The 9,909-nt window shown below is 42.5% G+C and overlaps 1 protein-coding gene across 2 annotated transcripts in view; it reads right to left on the reverse strand.

Moving 5' to 3' along the window:
• Window positions 1-716, reverse strand: part of NUDT13 (nudix hydrolase 13) — an 18,540-nt gene extending 17,824 nt beyond the window's left edge. For both annotated transcript variants that reach the window (XM_024201895.2, XM_024201894.2), the window contains exon 1: window positions 678-716. The gene's annotated coding sequence lies outside the window, so the exon portion shown is untranslated. The remainder of the gene's footprint in view (window positions 1-677) is intronic.
• Window positions 717-9,909: the final 9,193 nt, after the last annotated feature.

Here is a 9,909-nt window from a genome sequence, read left to right on the forward strand (position 1 = left end):
CCCCCCCCCCCCCCCCCCCCCCCCCCCCCCCCCCCCCCCGCCGCTCAGAGTACCAGGACAGGCAGCCGCGCCGCCCAGCCAGAGCCAGCCACGCTACGGTGCAGTCTAGACTAGAGCAGCGGGGCAGGCCGGTGGCTCTCTCAGCCGCGCTGCCTGGCAGGAACTCGCAGCCCCGCCGCCCAGAGCACTGGCAGCACAGCGAGCTGAGGCTGTGGGGGAGGAGGGACAGCAGGGGAGGGGCCGGGGCCTAGCCTCCCTGGCCAGGAGCTCAAGGGCCGGGCAGGATGGGCCTGCGGGCTGTTGTTCGCCCACCTCTGATCTAGTCTGTGAAAATCCCAAACACAGCATAAAGTTTAAGTGCAGATCAGTGTAGGAGTTAATAGAAAACTCTGTACTTTGCTCTAGAATGGACAGCTGGGAGAGGGTTCAGAATCTGACTGCAGAGGGCAATAACTCGTTCTTATAATAATAAAATGCAAAATCAGGAGATGGGAAGACTTTAACTCCTTAATTCTTTGGAGCCACAAGAAGCATGGTTTGTATTTAACAATAATGAATTCAGGAGCTCTCAGGGCTTATGCACATTCAGATCTGCTACCCTGTCAATCCTGTTTATGTTGTATGCCCTGAGTAGGTGGGTGTTAGTCAATTCAAGTCCACACATTTCTGGTACTTACTGTAGTCAGTGCAGAAGGAATGCTACCTCGGACAGCAGGAAGCGCTTTGTAAAAGTCACACGCTGACGCACAGGATGTTAAAGGAAATGCAGCTTGTCTATTAATCTGCACTACATTTTTCAGAATGCCTTTCCCCACAGGGAGCTCTGGGAAGTGTAGTTCCACAAAGACTGCTTCAGAAGCCTCTCTCACTGTGGAGTCTGTGTTTGACAGTTCACTGTACATTTGCTCTTATTTTTCTTAACTCTGTGCATTAGTGGTGCTTTCTTGTAGTGATTTATTGATTTTCTACTAACAATTCATTAAATCAGAGAACCAATTCACTAGATTCCCCCAAAACAAAGACGTAACAGGCAACAACAATGCTAGTGCTGTGTTTTGATCTATTTTTATAGAACCCAGTAGTATTTTTTTAAGTTTTATCTTTTTTTGTGTCTGAAATGTGAGAAAACTATTTTAATGAGTAAGGTTAAGGATCTGAATCCTCCCTATGCCCTTAATAAAGACAAATGTGTGAATATCAATATACATGTGGTTTGCAGTGTTGGTCCCAGGATATTAGAGAGACAAGGTGGGTGAGGTAATGTCTTTTCTCCAACTTCTGCTGGTGAGAGAGAGAAGCTTTTGAGGCTCCACAGAGCTCCACTTCAGGTCTGGGAAATGTACTCTGTACACAGCTAATTACAAGAGTGTCACAGCTAATTACAAGATGAAACAGAGTGTTTAAGGTAACTGCTTAACACATAGTTCAAGGGACCGTTCAAGGGGAAGTGGTCCCTTGAAATATGTGTTTAACTACCTCTGCTAAACAATCTGTTCCACCTTGTATTTAGCTGTAACACTCTGAGTACATTTCCCAGACCTGAAGAAGAGCTCTGTGGAAGCTGGAAAACTTGTCTCTCCTACCGACAGAAATTGGTCCAACAAAAGATATTACCTCATGCCCCTTGTCTGTGTGGGGAGGGGGCAAGGAGATTGACAGATCTGTATAGTTTCAAAGCACTCAACTTTATGTTTGAAATTGCAAGCGCACAACTATGATTAGAAAGTGAACTTTGTCAAGTAAGATGTCAATATAATTAAAGAGAATCTTTTTCATGCATTTATAATTGAACCAGCAAAGGGATTCTTCTCCAGTAGTGGAAAACATCAGTTCTGGGCTGAGATCTCCATTTAGCATGAAGAGTATCTTTATAACTGTATAACAATAAATGTGATTTACAAAGAATATTAACAGACACTTATTTAATTTGTCAGTAATTAAGATACTATAATAAGGGATTCCAGACATTTAATTAGAGAGCACAGGTCATAAAAACAACAAATGAGATACTTAGGGAAAACAGCACACTTGTTACTAGAGTGATGTACAATTACGTTACATTTAATTATGCTTGACTGTTGTTACTTGTGTGCTTTCTGAAACAGAGCAAACCCTCAACATATCAATCCACTAGGCAAATTGGATTAATTGAGAAAACAAAACAAACAAATCTTTCCTTAACAAGATAAAGGATTGAAGTATAATCTGTAAGGAAAATGTCCATCCTGCTGTTAAAATATATATATATATATTTACCATGTCTGCACTGAGATATGAAATTTGCATAGCCTGGAAAATTATTTTCTGCACCACAATAGCCAGGTAGCTGGTTTTCAAAATCATGCAGCCATTCTCATCATATAATTCATTTAAGATGATAAATGGTGGCAATCGCTTTGGCATGTATTTATTATTTGTAAATGTTATGGGGCAGATCCTCAGCTGGTATAAACTGTTATAGAGAGCTGCAATGATGTAGCTACAACAATTTATACCAGCTATGGGGCTGCACCTACATTAGGGTGGCCACTCATGCATTCCCAGAATTCCAGACATTCCAGTACTTTAGGGACTGACCTGGGCTTGCCCTGTCAGCATGACCCACCCTGCCAATGTGACCTAACACACATGGTGTATGCGAGGTCATGCCCGCAGAGTGGCACACTCTTCAAAATGGCATCCCCCATCCAATACCAGACATATCCATGTCCAGTTTTCTCTCAATACCTGATGGGGGACAAACCACCCCAAAAGAGGACTGTCCAGTTTCAAACTTGATGAATGGCCTGCCTAACCTATGTATTACATTAAACTCCTCATTCCATGTGCTAGTGGTAATCCCATCAGCTAAGTAAAGGCTTGTTTAAACAAATACATTTCACACAGATTTCTGAAGCTTGCTATATCTGAGCTTTGGCAGGCCTTCAGAGGAAGTGAGTTCCAGAGGTTTAGACTTTTCTCTGAGAATACCTTGCTGCTGCTCCAGAAATTAACAGAAGGAGCAAAGCAGCAGGTTGTAAGCAGTGTCTATGAACATAGGTGATCTCTCAGTAGCTGAGATGCAAGTCATTGAGGCCTGGATCCATAAAGGGACTTAGGTGTTGCAACACTCAGCATCACAGACTCAGCACCTGACTTTTAGGTGCCTAGAAAATTACAGAAACAATACTGCAAGCCACAAAGCCTGATTTAGCCACCTAGGCTTCTATGAAATGAATGGGGCGGTGTAGGCACCTTAGAATGCAATCTATAAAAACCAGCACAGTAGGCAGGGAGCTGCCTAAACAAGCCAAGGGAAGATACTGATGTGGTCTAAACCCCACACCTCTCTTAGAGATAGGTGCCTAAATCATGGCTGCAGAGATGTGCCTATTTCTATTTAGCAATCCACAAATGGGAACCCATCTCCTGTAGTCAGGTGGCTGAAGTGCCTAAGGCATTTCTTACAGGCAGGGGCATGTGCAGGAATTTAAATCTGACCCCTCTTGGGGGAGGGGGCACAGAAGCTTGCTGCCCCTCCTTCCCCCTGACCCTAGGAGGAGCTTGATCTTCCCTCCACTTAGCCCTGGCCCCACCCCAAGATCAATCTTCCCTCCCTGCCCTGGCCCCGGGCAAGAGCTCAATCTTCTCTGCCTCTACAGCCCCAGGGTCAGAGAAGTTCTGGGCCCCCAATGATTACTGGGGGGAGGGAGGGTGCCCTGCTTGCCCTCCCTTGTGCATGCCCTTCCTTGTAGGAAAGAATTAGGTACTACCTTGGCCCACACAAAACAGCTGGATGAGGAAGTGATGGTGGTGGTGCCATCAGCTAGCTATTGTTAGTCCAATGAATTGAGCACTCACCTGGGATGTAGCAAAATTCAATTCCCCTATTGTTAATCCCCCTGCCTGATGGGGAGAAAGGATTTGAACTATCAGGAGGATGTGCTAACTACTGAATTATGGGATGATCTGATGTGGAGGACTCCTTCAATCTCTTTTGTATCCACTATGGATAAATACTGAAAGAGTAACTCAAGCAGGGGCACTAGGTCTCCTATGTTGGTGCCCTCACCACCAGGCTACAGGGTCATTCTCTTGCTCTTTTTTTCTAGCCCACTGACTGTTTCACTGTGGATAAATACTTAAATAGTCATTGGGCTAAGCAAGAGAAAGTGAGAATAACTTTGTAACCTAGTGGTTAGAGCACTCACCTGGGGGGCAGGAGACCCAGGGCCCAATGTCCCAGATTAAATGGCTTATTATTTATCCTCTCAGGAATAAAGACCTGCAGCTGAGCCTGAGACTAGCTAGCTGAGTCTCCTGGCAAACTAATGAGCCCAGATGAGCTACAGCAGAACCACCTGATTGACTAACCTGCCTGATTGGTTGAGGGGAACCAGCAGGCATGTTCTTAAGCCCAGTAGCAGCAACTTGCTGGTTATTTGATGTTTATGCTAGTAGCCACACTTGTGCTTGCCTTGTTCTTAGCCCTGTTTGTCTTCTGGCTCTGAACACCCAAATGTCAGTTGCTGAGGATCCACAGTGGAAGAAAATCAACAAGAGAGAGTCACCACATCAGACTATCTCAGTGCTCTGTGGTTAGAACACTCTCTTGAGAGATGGGAGACATCTGTTCAACTTCTTTCTCCCCATTAGGCAGAAAGGGAGGAATTGAACTAGGGTCTCACATCCCAAGTGAGTGTTCAACCACTGTGTTATAAGGTGGGCTCCATGTGCTCTTTAGTGGCTAGAGTTAGTGGCCTTTTACCCCACCTACCAGAGCAGACCTTGCATGTGAGATAGGTGAGTGACCACACATCTTCCCTTAGTTTGTGGATTGTTTTGGGACTTAACTGGGAGATAAGCATCCAGATGCTAAAAGGCACAACAGTGCATCTGCCCAGAGGCAGAAACTGGGGTACTGAGTGAACCTTTATCCTGAAAATGTGGACAATGAGCAAGTTTAGATGCCAAAAGTGTTTGGTGGGAGTTCTGTGGATTGCAGTGATTCCTAAATCCTGGTTTTAGGTGCCTAAGGACCTTTGTAGCACAGGACCTGATTACTAAGTCTGAGCCAAAAGCCCTTGTCCTGCAAATATCTGGACACATGCTTTTCTTTATCTCATGATTAGTCTCATTCAGTTGAACTACTGAAAGCAAGAGAACAAGCTTCTTGGGTCTGTTTCTTTTAAAATTGATTTAATAGAGAGGAAAGAGAATGTAAAATATGTCTGAGAGACATTGCTGTCTGTAGGTGACTAGTTGGCTGTTGATTAACTGATGAATTAAAAAAGAGAAAATGGATGAAGAGTGAAAGCAGTATAGGCCCTGCTGTTAAGAGGAGGCTGTTAATTGCATTGTGGAGGAGGGAACATTTGCATGTTAGGCTGCTTCACTGGATGATTCAATATGATGAAAACACTGGGGTAGGAAATATCTGAGGACCCTATGCAGTCTCTTGTTTAATGGCAATGTGTGAACCAAAAAACATTTGGGAGATACATTGTGGTGTTTGTGATAATCAAGGATATGATTAGCTTTCCCATGTGGATGTTGCTGTTAGGGTAAGATCACATGTTTTAAAAGCTTTCCAACATTAAGTTGTGAAAAATGCTTATCTCCATGAATGATACATCACAGACTGGCAAGCCAAAGAAATCATTGATCAACCTACCCTAGACTGTCTGGATATAATTGAGGAAGCGATTGACTCTGCAGTAATTGGGGGAAGTGATTATTCCACTCTATTCAGCACTGGTGAGGCAAAATCTGGAGTGTTGTGTCCAGTTTTGGGCCCCCCACTACATAAAGGATGTGGACAAATTGGAGCAAATCCAGTGGAGGGCAACAAAAATGATTAGGGGGCTGGGTACATGACTTATGAAGAGAGGCTGAGGGAACTGGGCTTATTTAGTCTGAAGAAAAGAGTGAGGGGGGATTTGATAGCAGCCTTCAACTACCTGAAGCAGGGTTCCAAAGAAGATGGAGCTAGGCTATTCTCAGTGGTGGCAGATGACAGAACAAGGAGCAATGGTCTCAAGTTGCAGTGGGGGAGGTCTAGATTGGATATTAGGAAAAACTATTTCAGCTAGGAGGGTGGTGAAGCACTGGAATGGGTTACTTAGGGAGGTGGTGGAATCTCCATCTGTAGAGGTTTTTAAGACCTGGCTTGACAAAGCCCTGGCTGGGATGATTTAGTTGGGGTTGGTCCTGTTTTGAGCAGGGGGTTGGACTAGATGACCTCCTGAGGTCTCTTCCAACCCTAATCTTCTATGAACTAGTGGAGGTGGGGAAAAGAGTGGTTCTATTTCTTACAAATCCTTTGGTTTCTATTAATGGTTGTACTGGTAACTTGGCATGTTGCTTTATATAGACAAAATAACAGAACTTAACTACTGACCTTTACAAAATAACTGCAGTGATTATTTGCTTTAAATCAGCTTGATAAGTTTGTTCTAGAAACTAACAAAGTGAAACTTCAGGAAACCTCTTGATAGAACATTTTCTTTGCTAGGAAAAGCCCCCTCCAGAACAAGGTTGAGGCACCATGGCATTACAATTTTATGAGGTACCCATGGTCAGCTAGTCACTATTGAGACTGCCAGTCTAATCAACTTTTTATATAAGCACCTGTCTGTCAGGATCTGGACAAAAAGGACAACTTTTCTTTATAGATAAATTTTAACATAAAAACGACCAAGCTTTTCTTCTATTGCTAACATTGTGATTGGCTGACAGAAAGTAGTGAGCCGAGTTCTGCTCAATTATATCCATGCAGTCAGACTTTGGACCAGCCTAACTCAATCAGCTGCTTCTACTGCATGTACAGGGATTCTTTCTCTAATACTTTCTAAGCTGCCTATCTCTTGGGTACCTAAGCATCCGTCTTCTCTCATGAGGTAAGGAATGCTTGAATTGGCCAGGATGATGAGACTTCAGCAATCATTGAAATCATGTTTTCTTTATATGTAATGACACAGATTATTTTGAACATTTAATTGAATTGGGTCAGGGGTTGAAGTTTCCCATCTCTCTGCTAAAAATCTCAAACGTATTACAGTCAATGATACAAAACTAAAGCCCTTCCTGAGGAAGCCAACCATCCATAACAAGAAAAGTCACTGAATCTGGCTTACAGAATAGCACAAAAATAACGCAGTATGACATGGAATCTAAACTCTAGCTAACCAGTTCAAATTTGACTCAGCCTCATTGTGGTCAGAAGTCGCTGCAAGCAGATGTTTGATCAGTCACTCATTGGAAGTTAGGTTTATTTTTTGGAGAGAGAGGGAAGCCTTGTCCAGATCCTAACAGACAGGTATCTATATAAAAGGCTGACTAGACTGGCAGTTTCAACAGTGACTAGCTGCCTATGGGCACCACACAAAAATAGTGAAGCCACTATGCCCCAGCCTTGCTCTGGATGGGCTCGAACTCAAAGCGAAAGGGTAGTTACAGCTCCATGCGTATTCTTTGTTTGGTCTTTACAAGCAAGGTTCCAGCAATGATATTTTTTGTGACACCTCTTTACCAAGAGCTATAATAATTAATTGCTCCATTCAAGATGTACCTGGATGTGGCTGCTCCTTTTTTTTCTGCCTCAGGCAGCCATTGATAGACGACAATGAGTGCCTGCCTAAGGCAAGAGTCCAACTTGAAGCAATTATGTGGTCTAAACCAATATTTTGCTGTAATTACAGCTTTAGTGGCTGCCAATAGTGGCAGTGCTGGAGCCATGAAGGCAGAAGAAACTACTGGGTTACATGCTGAGTGATTCTGTTCCTCTAATGCTATCCAAACAGGAAGAAGAATTTTTAAAGTGATGCCTCTGAGGGACAGGAACAGATTCCTGGAATAAGAAGGTTCCATGATAGTTGGAAATGACAGTTGAGATCTGGGCCCCCCTGGCTGATAAAAGCTGCTCTCATGGGATCTGTTTGGAGGCTAATTGTCAGCAAATTGGGAGTGGGGGGCTGAATAGAAAATCTGGTACAAAATACTTTGAATTTTTGGGAAAGTTCTGAACCAGCCTATATCTGTCTATGAACTCTCTCTGTTTGGTAATTACAATTATTATAACCTGTACCTACAGCACAGTCTCTGATATCTTACTGTAACAATAATGAAGAGGAAATCAACTAAGATCACTAAAGGTGTAAATAAACAGTGGGGAAAGATGGGCCTTTTTCTTTTTAATTCTTGGTAAGAATTTCAGTGCCTTCAGTGTAGTTTTCAAACAATGAATCAATAGAGGCTGGAGTCATGTCAGATATTATGAACCGTTTGGATAATGGTGTTTGAACTGATCTTTACATAGATGCATGTGTATCATTCCAATGTTTCCTGCTAGTGGTAGGAATTATTTCACTAGAAAGCTACCTAGACAGAAAAGTGGGAAGGCTTATTTTTAAGAAATGGGTCCCACTAAAAACAAGATGACTTCCCATCACTGCTCTGTCTACTACCCACACAGCTGGGAGGCAGAGTCTTAACTCATTGTGTGTAAGCAGACATCTTTCCAGGGGCTTGAAATTACTAAACTCTGAACTGTTTTTTTTTAAATACCAATTGTGGTTTTAGGCCATGTGGATTACTCTCTGTAAAGTGGTGTACAATTCAAAATATGGTGGTATTCAGACCTTAAAATTAATAACGGGAATAATTGTCGCTTAGATACTTATTTAGGCCTAGGGGAAAATCTTTTAGATCTGCACTGCATCACTGTCTCCAGTGACCTGCTCTCATGCTGTCCTAACATTATAAGGCCACTAGGCCAGAGGGACCACTGTAATCATCTAGTCTGCCTGCCTGCATTAACACAGGCCATAGGACTTCCCTGAATTCATTTCTGTTTGAACTAGAGCATATCTTTTAGGAAAAACACTGAATCTTGATTTTAAAAATGCCAGTGATGCAGAATCTAGCACAACCACTGGCATTTTGTTCTAATTGTTAATTATCCTCACTGTTAAAAACTTGTTTTATTTCTAATCTGACTTTGTCTAGCTTCAATTTCCAGCCACTGGATCTTGTTATACCTTTGTCTGCCACACTGAAGAGACAATTATCAATTTTTGTTCTGCATGTAGGTATCTATAGGCTCAAGGAGCTCAATCACTATAGGGGCATGTTTTCCTTTTTTATCCATTCTTTTTATAAAAAAATCTTATAAAAATTGTTATTGAACTTAAACAGAGAGAAACTTAGTATATAAACAATTATCAATTGGCCTATGGAAGTCCCCAAGCTGTAGATCCATCAATGGCTATTAGCCAGGATGGATAAGGATGCAACATCAGGGATGCTCTGAGTGTCTCTACCTGTTTGCCAAAACCTGGAAGTGGATGATGGGATGGATCACTTCATGATTACCTGTTCTGTTCATTCCCACTGAAACACCTGTCATTGGCCACAGTCAGAAGATAGGATAAGGGGATAGATGGACCATTGGTCTGACCCAATATGGCCATTCTTATGGTCTTATTGGCTAGACATACCAATCACTTTCTTCAATTTTGTGGAATTGATCACATATTATTGATGATTTTCTCCTCTTCATCCCTTTCTCCTCTTCTTCCCCTTCTGTCTTGCCAGTAGATCATTTCTGTTAGTCTTTATCTCCTACTTAGGTCCAAACTTTTGTTTTCCTTACATTTAAATATGTAAACTTTTTATTGTCCTATAAAAAAACTTTTTGTGATATTTTTTCTCCTTGTGTTTTGCTTATTTTAATATTTTGAATTTAATTTTGACTGAAGGGATTTCTCATTTCCTTAGTTTGAGAACTTTTTTTGAATACTATCAGGTTTGATGGTGAGGGATGACCCTCTTCCAGTAAACTCCAAAAAAATTCCACCATTTTAATGGGGTCACCAGGGCTGACTTAAAATTGCTGGGGCCCGGGTCCCAAGCCCAAGGGCTTCAGCCCTG

Source organism: Terrapene carolina, unplaced genomic scaffold (genome assembly GCF_002925995.2).
Source record: "Terrapene carolina triunguis isolate 2854851 unplaced genomic scaffold, T_m_triunguis-2.0 Scaffold95, whole genome shotgun sequence".
Taxonomy (NCBI): Eukaryota; Metazoa; Chordata; order Testudines; family Emydidae; genus Terrapene; species Terrapene triunguis.